The following is a 14747-nucleotide window of genomic DNA, read 5'->3' on the forward strand; positions in this document are numbered from 1 at the left end:
CTGTGTCGGCGTAAGCCCGCCTAATTCAAATGTGGATGATGTGGGCGTGTTTTATGCATATTAACTGTGACCCCGCGTATTTGAAGTTTTTTACTAACGGCGCATGCGCCTTTCTTGAAAGAATCCCAGTGCGTATGCTCAAAATTCCGCCGCAAATCGTCATTGCTTTCGACGTGAACGTAAATTACGTACAGCCCTATTCGCGAACGACTTACGCAAACGACGTAAAATTTTCAAAACTCAACGCGGGAACGACGGCCATACTTAACATAGGATACGCCTCATATAGCAGGGGTAACTATGCGCCGAAAAAAGCCTAACGTAAACGACGTAAAAAAATGCGCCGGCCGGACGTACGTTTCTGAATCGGCGTATCGAGCTCATTTGCATATTCCTTGCGTAAATCTATGGAAGCGCCACCTAGCGGCCAGCGTAAATATGCAGCCTAAGATACGACGGTGTAAAACACTTACGCCGGTCGGATCTTAGGGAAATCTATGCGTAACTGATTCTCTGAATCAGGCGCATAGATACGACCGGCCGGACTCAGAGATACGACGGCGTATCTTCTCTCTGAATCTACCCCATTGTGTTTTTTTTTTTTCAAAATTGTCGCTATTTTTTTGTTTATAGCGCAAAAAATAAAAACCGCAGAGGTGATCAAATACCACCAAAAGAAAGCTCTATTTGTGGGAAAAAAAGGACGTCAATTTTGTTTGGGAGCCACGTCGCACGACCGCGCAATTGCCAGTTAAAGCGACGCAGTGCCGGAAGCTGAAATTTCGCCTGGGCACAAAGGGGGTTTATGTGCCCAGTAAGCAAGTGGTTAAACCTCACATGTGAGGTATCGCATTAAATTGTTTTTAACTTGTAAACAACAAATCTCAGAAAGGGGCTTGGCCCTCTAGTGTTTAAATGGCACCAAAAGAAAGCTCTATCTGTCTCAAAAAAAATTGCTAAAACTTTGGGTACAGCATTGCATGACCGCGCAATTCTCATTCAAAGTGTGAGAGCGCTGAACGCTGGCCTGGGCTGGAAAGGGGTAAAAGTGCCCGGTATTGAAGAGGTTAAAATTTGCAGTCCACGCGTTTCGCTGTGTACCTGGCACTGCCCTTTAACACACTAGTTCTTTTTACGACCTGACATAAAAAGTGAAATCAGTGAATGTGATATTGCGTAAGTAGAAGACGGATGTGGACAAACCCCGTGTATCTGTCGGAATCCAATCCCTTCCCTCCCCGGACTCGCACTTCACTTTCAGTGCAGTGGACTTTTTTTTGTAGGAGCTAAAAAATAAGAAAACGTGAAATGGATTTCATGATATTGCATAACTGTGCGTTGAGTCAGCGAGGGCTGCGGGCCAGAGAGATCGATCTGGCGGTCAACTGCAAGGGAAGTTTTTTTTACGGGAATTGTGACAGAATGGAAGCATGTGATTTGCTCATTCGAGGTTAACCCTTTTGTCACCGGACCTGTAGACGAGTTCAATGTGTGCCGGGCATAAAGCACTTCGTACTGCATAAGGAGCGATCAAGCGTGTCGATAATAGGCTGCAATTAGACCGGGTAGGATTTAGGCCTAGTACCCACGAGAGGATTTCCACGGATTTGGATCCGATGGAGTGTACTCACCATCGGATCGAAATCCGCGCCAAAATCCCCTCGCGATGACGTGTCGCGCCGTCGCCGCGATGATGACGCGGCGACGTGCGCGACGCTGTCATAAAAGGAATTCCACGCATGCGTCGAATCATTACGACGCATGCGGGGGAACCCTTCGGACAGATCGATCCGGTGAGTCTGTACAGACCACCGGATCGATCCGCGGGAGCCAATTCAAGCGGATAGATTTGTAGACATGTCTACAAATTTTTATCTGCTGGAATTGGGAAATTTCCGCGGATAAATATCCGCAGGAATGTACACACCATAGAATCTATCCGCTGAAACAGATCCGCTGAGATTTTTCAGCGGATGGATTCTATCGTGTGTACGGGGCCTTAGTCTTCATGCACACTGGTGTAGATTCACGTACCTGCGCTTCTTGTTACAGTGGCGCAGCGTACGTATTTACGCTACGCCGCTGTAACTTACAGGAGCAAGTGCAGTATTCACAAAGCACTCGCTCTGTAAGTTGCGGCGGCGTAGCGTAAATGGGGGCGGCGTAAGCGCGCGTAATTCAAATGGGGAAGGGGGGCATGTTTTATGCTAATATGTGATGACCTGACGTGATTTACGAACGGCGCATGCGCCGTCCATGTACGGCGCAACGAGGTATTGGTTTTGACGTGAGCGTAAATTACGTCCAGCCCTATTCGCGAACGACTTACGCAAACGACGCAAACAATTCAAATTTCGAAGCGGGAACGACGTCCATACTTAACATTGGCTGCGCCACCTAATAGCAGGAGCAACGTTACGACGAAAACGACTTACGCAAACGACGTAAAAAAACTACCGCCGGGCGCACGTACGTTTGTGAATCGGCGTAACTAGGTAAATTGCATACTCTACGCTGAAAACGACGGGAGCGCCACCTAGCGGCCAGCGTGAGAATGCACCCTAAGATACGACGGCGTAAGAGACTTATGCCAGTCGTATCTTAGGCTAATGTCGGCGTATCTTGCTTTCTGAATACAGAAAGAAGATACGCCGGCGTAGATTTGAATTTACGCGGAGTATCTATGGATACGCCGGCGTAAATTCTCTCTAAATCTACCCCACTGTATTCTATTGACGCTTCTTTCTCCTATAGGAGTTTAGCAGCAGCAAAAACGCAGTAAAAAGTTGTGTTTTTGCATGTGCATCCATGTGCGTTTATGTGCGTTCCCTCGTCTGGTGTTATTACAATCTATTGGCCAGTATTCTGAATGCATTAATGCGGGAATGCGCCTAGCGTTAGCGCACATTTAGGTGCTTTTGAGCTTTTGTGCGGGTTTTTTTTTGCTCAAAGGCTCCTCTTCTGAAAGCACAAGTGATGTTTTTTTTGTGTGTTCACATATGTGCAAATTAAATGTGGGTTTCCCCGTATCCAATTCGCATGACAGTGTGACCAGTGGAGTCAGTTCACACATGTCCGGGCAGGGCCGCCATCAGGGGGGTACAGGCAGTACACCTGTAGGGGCCCGGAGGTCCCCAAGGGCCCCGATGGCAACCCCCTTTAAAAAAAGAATTTTTTTTAGGGACCCGGAGGCCCACAGGGCCCCAGATGGCAACCCCCTTTTTTTTATTCATTTTTTATAAAATATATATATTTTTTTAAATATATTTTTATTTTATTTTTTATCAAAGGGCCAATTTTTTTTTTTTTTTTAGAGGTCCGGAGGTCCCCAGGGGCCCGGATGACAACCCCCCTTTTTTCATATTTTTTATATATTTTGTTATTTATTTTATTTTATTTTATATATATATATATATATATATATATATATATATATATATATATATATATATATATTAAAGGGCTCAGAGGTCCCCAGGGCCCCCATGTGGCAAACCCCCCTTTTTTTTTATAAATGTTTATTTTTTTATTTTTGTTTATATATTTATTTTTAATAAAGGGCCCAGATGGCCCTGGATGGCAACCCCCCCCTTTTTTTTAAATGTTTATTTTTATTTATTTTTTATTTATCTTTTATTAAAGGGCCCAGAGGTTCATTTATTTTTATTTTTATTAAAGGGCCCAGAGGTCCCGGATGGCAAACCCCCTTTTTTTGTAATTTCTTTTCATAAAAAAAAATTATTAAAGGGCCCAGAGGTCCCCAGGGCCCTAAGATGGCAACCCCCCCTTTTAAAAAAAAAAAATATATATTTTTTATATATATTTTTTATTTCAGCTGCGATCTGCATTCCAAAAGGGTCCTGTCCATGTTTGGGTTCGATACAGCTGCGAATTCAGGCAAAAATTCGGACCCGATTCGCACCTGAACTGGTAAACAGGGTAGCACTGGACCCCATGCTGAGAAACGCGGCCACGCATATGTGAACCCGGCCTTAGGTAGGGATTTCAGTAATGACATTGACCAAGCTGGTCTATTTCCTTCACTAAGTGCTGCATCTATGCACTGCATGTACTGTATGTAGTTTCACCTACATACTGTACACAGTGCTGGGTTCTGGCTGAAAGACACAGACTTCATGTCTCACACCTGGGAAAATGCAGAGTTGGTCTAAGGCTGCATTCACACCTGAGCGTAGCGCTTTGCCGTGATTTTGCAGCGTTTTTTAACGTGTTTTGCCGCGATATTTGCAGCGTTTTTTACTGCAATTTGCCGCGATTTTTGCGGTGTTTTTTACTGCGTTTTGTCGCAAATTTTGACAGGTCTAGGGTCACCAATGTTAAAAACGCCCAAATCTGCCTAAAAAAACGTCCCAGAACTTGTTTGAGCTTCAGGCGTTTTTGAACTTCTGGCTTCAGGCGTTTTGTAGTGGAGATGTGAACCATCTCCATAGAGAATAATAGATTTTTTCCCCTCCATTCATTCACAGAATTAATTATTGCACCCTATTAGCTAGATTCAGAAAGGGCAATATTTAAGTTTATTTTGCAAAGCAAATATACAAAAATCAAATACTTTCAACAGGGTACATTCTCTGTACTGCGACGCAGCGCATAAATACACTACATATCAATACAGTTGCAAGCATACAATTAAATTACATTCATTCAACCCATTCTGCGGTATGATGCCTGATGTGTTGCGCAGAGTTGCGAAACCCCGAAACATCACATCGTGCATGACGCCGCATTACCCTGAAAACAGTAGTTCAAAAAAAGCGTGTCAAGAAATGTCAATGTCAGGGGGAAGGGGAAATCTTCAGACGTCCTCTTCCTCCTTAAAGTCCATCAAGGTATAGTCTCTCAGCAGACTGAGGGTCAGTCTGCGACAGTCCTCAATGGATATCCTCTGCCGGTGGTGTACGCGGCGGTTCCTGGCGTACCATAAAGCGTCTTTAAAGCAACACAGCACCCGCCAGGCACTGTCAATGTCCTCCTGTGAATGAGTTCCACAGAAGAGTCCGTTTAACACACCAAAGTGTGTAATAGCAGTCTGTGGTACAAAGTCTTTAAGTTCAGGTTCCAAGGCCGTCAACAGGCCCTGTGCAAAGGGGCACTCCCAGAAAACATGGTACGATGTTTCCTCCTGGATGATACAAAAGGGGCAGTGCGTGTATCTGCACAGGTGTCTGGCATGCAAGAATGTCCTGAGCAGCAATCCCCCTTGGATTGCCATCCATGCCTGATCTTTGTGCCTGTTGGTGAGTCTCTTTGAAGAAACATTCCTCCAGACCACTTTGCAAGTGGCTGAAGGGAGGCCTGGAATCGACTCCAAGATGTCCGATGCTCTGATCAACTTGTAGATAGTTTTTGGCTTCCACAAGTCAGGCTTAACTCCATGCAGCCCCAGCTCCTTGATGAACTTGAAGGTATCCAAGTAATACCATGGAGCGTCCCAGTTGTAGGGGATGGAACTGTCCCATTTGTCCCATCCAAGAGACTTCCAAAGAGGCAGGAGGAAAAAACGGGACATGGAGTTACCGCCAGAGTCCACAGTTCTGTCAACCAAAGTCCTGCGGATGCAGTTACAGGCAAAGAACACCCTCAGTAATGTGGCGATGTCAGGCACGCCCTTACCGCCCTTGAGAGGTTCCTTGAACATAACAGTCCGCTTTACTCTGTCCATTTTGGAGCCCCAGATGAAGTGAAACACCGCCCTGGTGATGGCCTTGCAGGTGTTGTCCCGGGGGGGGCAGGCCTGGGCGAGGTACTGCAACACAGGGAGAATCTCGCTGCGGAGTACCAGTGTTTTCCCTTCGATGGTAAGTACTCTGTTGCTCCAAAGTCCAAACTTCTGTCTCATCTTAGCCAGTCTTTCCTCCCAGGACTTCAGGGCTGCGCCCTCCGCTCCAAACCAGACTCCAAGAATTTTGATGAAATCCGCTTTGAGGCTGAACGGTATGGGTGCAGAAGAAGGCAGGAACCACTTTCCGAAGAGCATGACTTCCGACTTCCCGCAGTTGACCTTTGCCCCTGAAGCTTGGCCGAAGTCCTCGCACGTCTGGACGAGTGTGTCGATGGAGCGCTGGTCGGCACAGAACACCGTCACGTCATCCATGTAGAGCGAGCACTTGACCTCCCGTCCTGGTGCGGTAATCCCTCTGATCTCTGGGTTCCGTCTGATGCTTTGGGCGAATAGCTCTATACAGCAAACAAAAAGCAGAGGTGAGAGAGGGCAGCCTTGTCTGACCCCCGAGAGAACCTCAAAGGGGTCAGTTTTCCAACCATTTACCAGCACCAAACTACAAATGTCTTTATACATTACATTCACATACGAACAAAACAGTTCCCCAAGACCAAGCCTGCGCAGGGTTCTGCACATGAACTCATGGGAGACACGGTCAAAGGCCTTCTCCTGGTCAAGACTGACCAGGGCCGCATGCACACGGCGGTCCTGGATGTACTGGACCGTGTCCCTGACAAGCGCGAGGCTGTCTGCAATCCTTCTGCCAGGAATGCCACAAGTTTGATCCGGGTGGATGATCTGTCCGATGACAGATTTCAGCCTGTTGGCCAAAACCTTGGCGAGGATTTTGTAGTCCACGTTCAAAAGAGAGATCGGACGCCAATGTTTCAGGTCCGATCTCTCCCCTTTGCGCTTATACAAAATCGTGATCATCCCCTCTCTCAGTGAAGGAGGCATTCTACCCTCCACCACCATCTCCTCGTACAGCTCGAGCAGGTCCGGTCCCACAGGGCTACATAGAGCTCAACTGGGAGACCATCGCAGCCCGGGGTCCTGCCCCGCCTAAAGGATTTAGTGGCAGAGTGCAGCTCCTCCAACACCAGGGGGGCGTTGACGGTCGATGAACCTGCAGGATCAATTTGGTTAGTGATACCTGACAGGAACCTGTCGGCTGCCTCCGAGTCCGTTTCTTTCGGGGAGTAGAGGTTGGTGTAGTAGTCTTCAACTACTTGCATTACAGCCTTCTTCCCCTTCTGGAGAGTTCCGGTCTCGTCACACAGTTCAGACAAGGGAGTGTGTCCTGAATGGAGATTCCTGAAAAAGAAAGAGTTACACTTCTCACCTTTCTCAAGATTCTCCACCTTGGCACGGAAGACAATGTGCCTGGATTCTTCCTCAAAGTACCCTTTCAGGCTCTTCTTGGTCTCCTCCAGGTCCTGCCTAACGTCCCAGCCGCAGTGGTGAAGGTCCTGCAGGGACTGCAACTCACGTTGCAGTCTCCTGAGTTCCTTCTTCCTTGCACACACTTGCTGTCGTCCCCTTGCCTGAAAGAAGCTGCGCAGCTTAACTTTCACAACCTCCCACCAATCACTTACCATTCCGAAGAATCTCTTTTCCTCTGTCCAAGAGGCATAGGCCTCCCGGAGTTCCCCCATCAATTCCTCATTTTCCAGCAGGGTGGTATTCAGCTTCCAGGAACCTGGTCCGTGAGCAAAGCTCTCGCCCAGTTCACCCCGAAAGTGAATGGCCCTGTGGTCAGAGAAAAAGCAGGGGATCATGAAGAACTCACGATGCTTGACTGCTCTTGAAGTGAGCACAAAGTCAATCCTGGAACGCACAGATCCATTGGGTCGGCACCATGAATAATTCACGGTACCTTGCCCTATGGATCCCACGGCGTCCCGCAAGGATGCCTCCGAGATCATCTCCTTGAGCAGTTTTGAAGTAACATCAAGTTTTGCGTATATGCTAGAACTGCGCCCATCCTCCTCTATCGGACAGTTAAAATCACCGCCGATCACTACTGCTCTGGTGGTGACAAGTTGCATCCGCAGGGTCTGGAAAAGTTCCAGGCGCGCATTCGTATCTGGGGGGGCGTACACGTTGATGAGCCTAATTGGCTCTCCCGCCCACGAGCCATCTATGACCAAAAGACGGCCACAGACAAGCTCATGGATGGAGTCAACCGTGAAGCGTCCCCCCCTGATAAGAATGGCTACCCCTGCATTCCTGCAATTGCCACCCCCGGACCAGTAGGAGGGACCGAGGGTCCACTGAGAGGTCAGATGACTGTACCTTCTCAAAGGAGGAAGACCGCACTCCTGGAGCATGTAAACATCACTCTGATGAGTTGAAAGAAAAGTCAGCGCCGTTCGCATTCTAGAGGTATCCTTGATACTCCTCACATTAATGGAAAAGATTGAGATCTCAGCCATAATGAAAAAGGGGTATGAGGTCTAGTTAGCAAGGGGCCGAACTTACCTCCCCGAAGGGGGCGGGTGGCTCCTCCATCTCCACAGCTGCCTGTTGTGGGTTCTGGGTTATGCCCAGTTCCTCCAGGACTTCCTCAACTATCTCACTGAAGTTGGCGGTGGGGATAGGCACATAGTCGGCCATAATCTCCTCCTCGCCTTCCTCACCTGCAGACTCCAGATCCTCCACTACTTGCCCTGGTCCAGCGCTTTCGTGCTGGACCCCGTTGGGCCGTTTGGTGGAGGTGGCGGGTTGTTCTGCCAATGGGCTCACAGGCTTCCGTTTTCGGCCTGTTTGGCCACTGGCAGGGGTGGAAGGGGGGAGGGCGGGGAAGTCCTCCATGGAGGACAGGTCTGGGGTGGGCGGTGGGGCAGGAAGGGTCTCCTCTGAGCCAGAGGGGGTGGGTGGGGGTGTGCCAGAGGAGGGGACGGGGACGGGGACAGGGACAGGGACGGGGACAGGGGCAGGGACAGGGGCAGGGGCAGGGGTAGGGACAGGGACAGGGACGGGGACAGGGGCAAGGACGGGGACAGGGGCTGGGGTATACTTACCTGTGGCCTTCCGAGGCTCTTTTGGTTTGCTTTCGGTCAGCTTCTTCCCAGAGCTGGAGGCTGGTTTACCCTGGATCAGGGCTCCAGCATAGGTCCGGGTCCTTTGGGGGCAGTGCCTGAAGGTGTGCTCTGGCAATCCGCAGAGGTTGCAGGCTTTGGGCCTAGGACAGTCCTTGGTCTCGTGGCCTGTAACCCGACAGATCTTGCAAGCAAGTTCTGTACACTCCTTTCCCATGTGTCCGGGACGGCCACATCTGTTGCAGTTGTAGGGTATCCCGGAGTAGAAGAGGTGTCCTGCAGATGATCCTAGCGAGAAGCACGCCTGCAGGTGCTGTAAGTCCCCCGAACGGTCTTTCCTGAGCTTGCATAGCACAGACCACTTCCCTATCCAGAAGCCGTTGACATCAAGGATTCGGACTGGGTCCTTTACCACGGTGCAAAACCTCTGTAGGTAGGTGGTTATGTCTCTGCTTTGGGTATGGGGGTTCCGCATGGCCACCGTCACCCACTTCTCGTCCTGTGTTATAGGGCAGTTCGCAACGAACTTCCGAAAAGGGGATTCAGGGCCACTGGTCTTTACCATCTCCCAGTATCGTCTGCAGACTTGGAACGACCCAAAGGTGATGTAGAAGATCCCTCTTGCAAAGGACTGCACCGAAAGCGTCTCCGCTTTGCTGAAGCCCTGCTCCAGGATCATCTTCTTTCCGAAGATCTCCGAGGTCATGTCAGGGACTCTTCCGTTCACCTCTTTTAGCTGCAGCACGACCGTCTGCTTCATCCAGGGCTCCAAGGTTGGCAACCCGTCTGCAGGCAGTTTCGGCTTCGCTGGTCTCGGTTGGCTGGCGCCGGCCGGGATGGAGGTGGAGGTTGAGGCAGAGACATTCTCGGGGGCCTCGGAGGAAGTGGCTGGGGCAGGGTTCTTCCTCATCATCTCTTCGGTCTCCTTCGTCTCATCGGTCACTTTTTCAGTCTTCTTCTCGCTTTTCCCCATCTTCAAGAAGTCTGGAAGTCGCTTCGGGAGTTCTTCGGCGGCTTCCTTCCTTGTTCCTCGACGTCTTCGCTCTTAGCCTTTACAAAGGCTCTTGCATCTACTGCCCGAAGGTAGTAATGCGGATCTCTTCATCACGAAAGATTTGTTCGTTCTGAAGAGAAACCAGAAAGGGCGTCCTAACTTTGCGGCGGCGTAGCGTATCGTGTTTACACTACGCCGCCGTAAGTTAGCGAGGCAAGTACATGATTCACAAAGTAATTGCCTGCTAAGTTACGGCGGCGTAGCCTAAAGCGAGCGGGCATAAGGGCGCCTAATTCAAAATAGGCTGAGGGGGCGTGTTTTATGCTAATGGGGGGTGACCTGACGTGATTGACATATTTTACAAACGGCGCATGCGCCGTCCGCCTACATATCCCAGTGTGCATTGCGGCAAAGTACGCCGCACGGTCCTATTGATTTCGACGTGGACGTAAATGACGTAAAACCCTATTCACGGACGACTTACGCAAACGGCGTAAAATGTTCAAATTTTGACGCGGGAACGGCGGCCATACTTAACATTACTATTCCAGCTATTTGATGGAATAACTTTAGGCCTGATAATGCGTTACGTAAACAGCGTATCTGTACTGCGTCAGCCGGGCGTACGTTCGTGAATAGGCGTAACTACTCATTTACATATTCTACGCCGACCGCAATGGAAGCGCCACCTAGCGGTCAGCCTAAAAATTACACTTTAGGATAGGAGGGTGTAAGACACTTATGCCGCTCGTATCTGAGCCTAATTTAAGCGTATCTGGTTACCAGAATACGCTTAAATTAGCGCCGACGCAAATTCAGACTTAGGCTGGCGTATCTACTGATACGCCAGCCTAAGTCTCTCTGAATCTAGCTATATGACTCCAGATTAGGGGATGGAGCATTTCTTTACACCTCATATAACTCTATGATGAGATATTAAAGTGGAACCCAACATTTCTAAAGCCATAGTCAACCTTTTGCAAAATGTTAAAGTGGAAGTTCACGCTAGCCACTTAACCACTTCCATACAGGGCACGTATACACCTTCCCGCCCAAGCCAATTTTCAGCTTTCAGCACTGTCGCACTTTGAATGGCAATTGCGCGGTCATGCTACACTGTACCCAAACAAAACTGGCGTCCTTTTTTCCCCACAAATAGAGCTTTCTTTTGGTGGTATTTGATCACCTCTGCGATTTTTTTTTTGTGCGCAACAACTAAAAAAAGACTGAAAATTTTGAAAAAAAATATGTTTTTATTTTTTTCTGTTAATTTTTTTGTAAATAAGTACGTTTTCTTTCAATTACGGGCACTGATATGGCGGCACTGATGGGCACCGATGAGATGGCACTGATGGACATCGATGAGGTAGTACTGACGGGCACAGATGAGGTGGCACTGATTGGCGGCGCTTGTATGCGGCACTGATGGGCACACATAGGCGGCACTGATGGGCACACATAGGCGGCACTGATGGGCACACATAGGCGGCACTGATGGGCACACATAGGCGGCACTGATGGGCACACATAGGCGGCACTGATGGGCACTCATGGGCGGCACTGATGGGCACTGATGGGCGGCACTGGGCACTCATAGGCGGCACAGATGAAAACTCATGGGCGGCACTTATGGGTGGCACTGATGGCTACTTATGGGTGGCACAGATGGGCACTGATAGGTGGGCACTGGGCATGGATGGGCACTGTGGGGTGGCACTGATGGACACTGTAGGGTGGCACTGATGGACAATGTGGGGTGGCACTGATGGACACTGGGGCGGCACTGATTTAGCTATGTTGCCAGTCAGTGCCCATTTGTGGGCACTGATTGGCATCTTTTTTTTTTTAATGCTTTTTTTTTTTTTTTACAGACTTTTATTTATTTTTTTTGCCCACCCTGGTGGTCCAGGGTGGGCTTCCCTGGTGGTCCATGTGGCGATCCGAGGGGGGGGCTGCGCTGATAAACAATCAGCGCGAGCCCCCCCCTGTCAGGAGAGCCGCCGATCGGCTCTCCTCTACTCGCGTCTGTCAGACGCGAGTGAGGAAGAGCCGACAACGGCTCTTCCTGTTTACATCGTGAACAGCCGTGATTCGACACGGCTGATCACGTGGTAAAGAGTCTCCGTGAGAGACTCTTTACCGAGATCGGTGTTGCGGGGTGTCAGACTGATACCCCGCAACAACGATCGCAGCGATGCGCGCCCCCGGGGGCGCGCAGCGGCTCAGAATCCTGAGGACGTCATATGACGTCCGGTCAGGATCAGACAACCACTTTGCCGCCGTCAATATGTCATTGGCGGGCGGTAAGTGGTTAAAGTGGATCTTCGGTCATTTTTTCATCCTTATCATCTATTAAATCTTCTGTCCTTGTTGTTTTAACTTTGGATAGTAAAGCAATTTTTTTCTGCCAGTAAATACCTTATACAGCCAACTTGCTTTTTCTTGTCTGGTAAAAAGCCTAGGCTTATGACATCATGCACAGCTCTTTCTCTCACACTTGTGAGAGTTTGCCAGGAAGGGAGGAGGGATGAGTCATAAAAGGGCCAATGAGAGCTGCAGAGCTGGAGGTGTGCCTCTGTGTCTGTGTAAAGCCAGGAAGTGAGCAGGCAGCCAGAGGCGTTGCTAGGGGGGTGTAGGGGGTGCAGTCCGCACCCAGGTGACACCCGCTAGAGGGGTGACACGTTTTTTTTTTTTTAACAGTTGACCCGTTTGTTCACTGAATCACCCCGCAGCCTGCTGGGCTGGAACAACATAAACCTCTAGCGCCGTGGCTGCGCCTGGTGTGTGTCCTCTTTCTTCTTCCTCCACTCCTCCCTACCCTACTGAGCCAGCGAGCTGCGAGCCTCAGCCTGTCACATCTCACCCTGCACTGTGTGATGATGTGACGTCACTACAGTACACACAGACAGTACTTTCTCCGCCCGGGCGGCGCAGCTGCACCTGTGATGCTGCCCTCCTCTCCAGAATCCAGCTGGTGCCACAGCGCCCAGATTTGGAACAGGTGCGGGGGCGGGGTGTCCACAGTCCTCTGCGAGCCTGAGCCCAAGGTGAGGTGTGGGGGGGGTGCCATTGTACTGCTAGTGTGTGTGTGTGTGTGAGCCTGGGAGGACTCAGTTTCAGACAATCTGGCACCCTGTAGGGGGGGGGGGGGGGGGGTTGCAAGGTGGTCTGCTAGACAGTGACACAGCTCTAGATAATATATATATATATATTATGTAATATAGCTGGTCCAGCCGCCCCCTCCCCCCACCAGACCAGCTAACTCAGCTACTGTGCCTATTATATCTAATATAATATATCTGTGTCCAGCAGCACCTTGCACCCACCCCCCCCATGAGACACACACCCACCCAGCCTGAGCGAGCTGGTCTCATGGTGGGGGGGGGGGGGTGCTGTGTCCCCAGTCACCAGGTATGGTAGCTGAGCGGTGCCGCCCTAAACTGGTCTGATAATGGGGGGGGGGGGGGTTGTCCACAGACCACAGCACAGGTGTAGACAGACAGTGACCCACACCCACATCAGATGCATCCAGCAAGCAGAAGGTCACAGCAGCATCTTGCCAGCTTCCCTGCTGCCATCAGATCAGGTCCAGCAAACAACACACAGTGTCAGCAGGTCAGTTCCAAAATCCAAACCAAATCATCAGTGCCAATGATGCCATTATCTGCTGTCCCCAGGGGCAGATCCGATTCAGAGATCACCATACAGTGGGATCTCTGGATCGGATCTGTCCCTGGGGATAGCAGATAATGAAAAGTGTGGGGGCAGAGTTGCGCCGACGTCACTCATCGTGTTGGAGCCCTCGGTTAGGCCCCTTTCACACTGGGGCGGTGGGTGCGTCGGTTGTAAAGCGCCGACATTTTTATCAGCGCTTTACCGTCAATTTCACGGCGCTGTTCGGCCGTTAGCGGGGGAGCTTTTAACCCCTGCTAGCGGCCGGAAAAGGGTTAAAATCACCCGCAAAGCAGTGCTTTTCCGGCTGTATAGCCGCAGTGCCTATTCATTTCAATGGGCATGAGCGGTATACACACCGCTCCTTCACCACTCCAAAGAGGCTGCTAGCGGGACTTTTTTTAGCATCCTTCCAGGGCACCGCTCCAGTGTGAAAGCCCTCGGGTTTATTATTATTATAAAATTATTGGGGGGAGGGGGGTGACACCATGTTATACCGCACCAGGTGACACCAACCCTAGTGACGCCACAGCTAGCAACCAATGATGCTGTAAGGCCTGGCAGCCTGCATCCTAGCAACCACTGACGCTGTGAGGCCCAGCAGCCTGACCCCTATTAACCAATGATGCTATGAGATTCAGCAGCCTGCACCCTATTAACCAATGATGCTGTGAGGCCCAGCAGCCTGCATCCTAGTACCAATGATGTCGTAAGGCATGGCAGCCTGCATCCTAGCAATCAATGATGCTTTGAGGCCCAGCAGCCTGCATCCTAGTACCAATGATGTCGTAAGGCATGGCAGCCTGCATCCTAGCAATCAATGATGCTTTGAGGCCCAGCAGCCTGCATCCTAGTACCAATGATGTCGTAAGGCATGGCAGCCTGCATCCTAGCAATCAATGATGCTTTGAGGCCCAGCAGCCTGCATCCTAGTACCAATGATGTCGTAAGGCATGGCAGCCTGCATCCTAGCAATCAATGATGCTTTGAGGCCCAGCAGCATGCACCCTATTAACCAATGGTGCTGTGAGACCCAGCAGCCTGCATCCTAGCAACCAATGATGCTGTAAGCCCCGGTAGCCTGCATTCTAGTAACCAATGATGCTGTGTAGCCCAGCAGCCAGCATCCTAGCAATCAATGGCACTGTTCAGCCCATCATCCTGCATCCTACCATCCAAAGATGGGTACAGCCTAGCATTTTGCATCCTATCAAACAATGATGCTGTGAGGCCCAGCAGCCTGGATCCTAGAAACCAATGGCACTGTGCGACTGAACAGCCTGTGTCCTAGTAATCA

This window comes from Rana temporaria, chromosome 1 (genome assembly GCF_905171775.1).
Source record: "Rana temporaria chromosome 1, aRanTem1.1, whole genome shotgun sequence".
Lineage (NCBI taxonomy): Eukaryota > Metazoa > Chordata > Amphibia > Anura > Ranidae > Rana > Rana temporaria.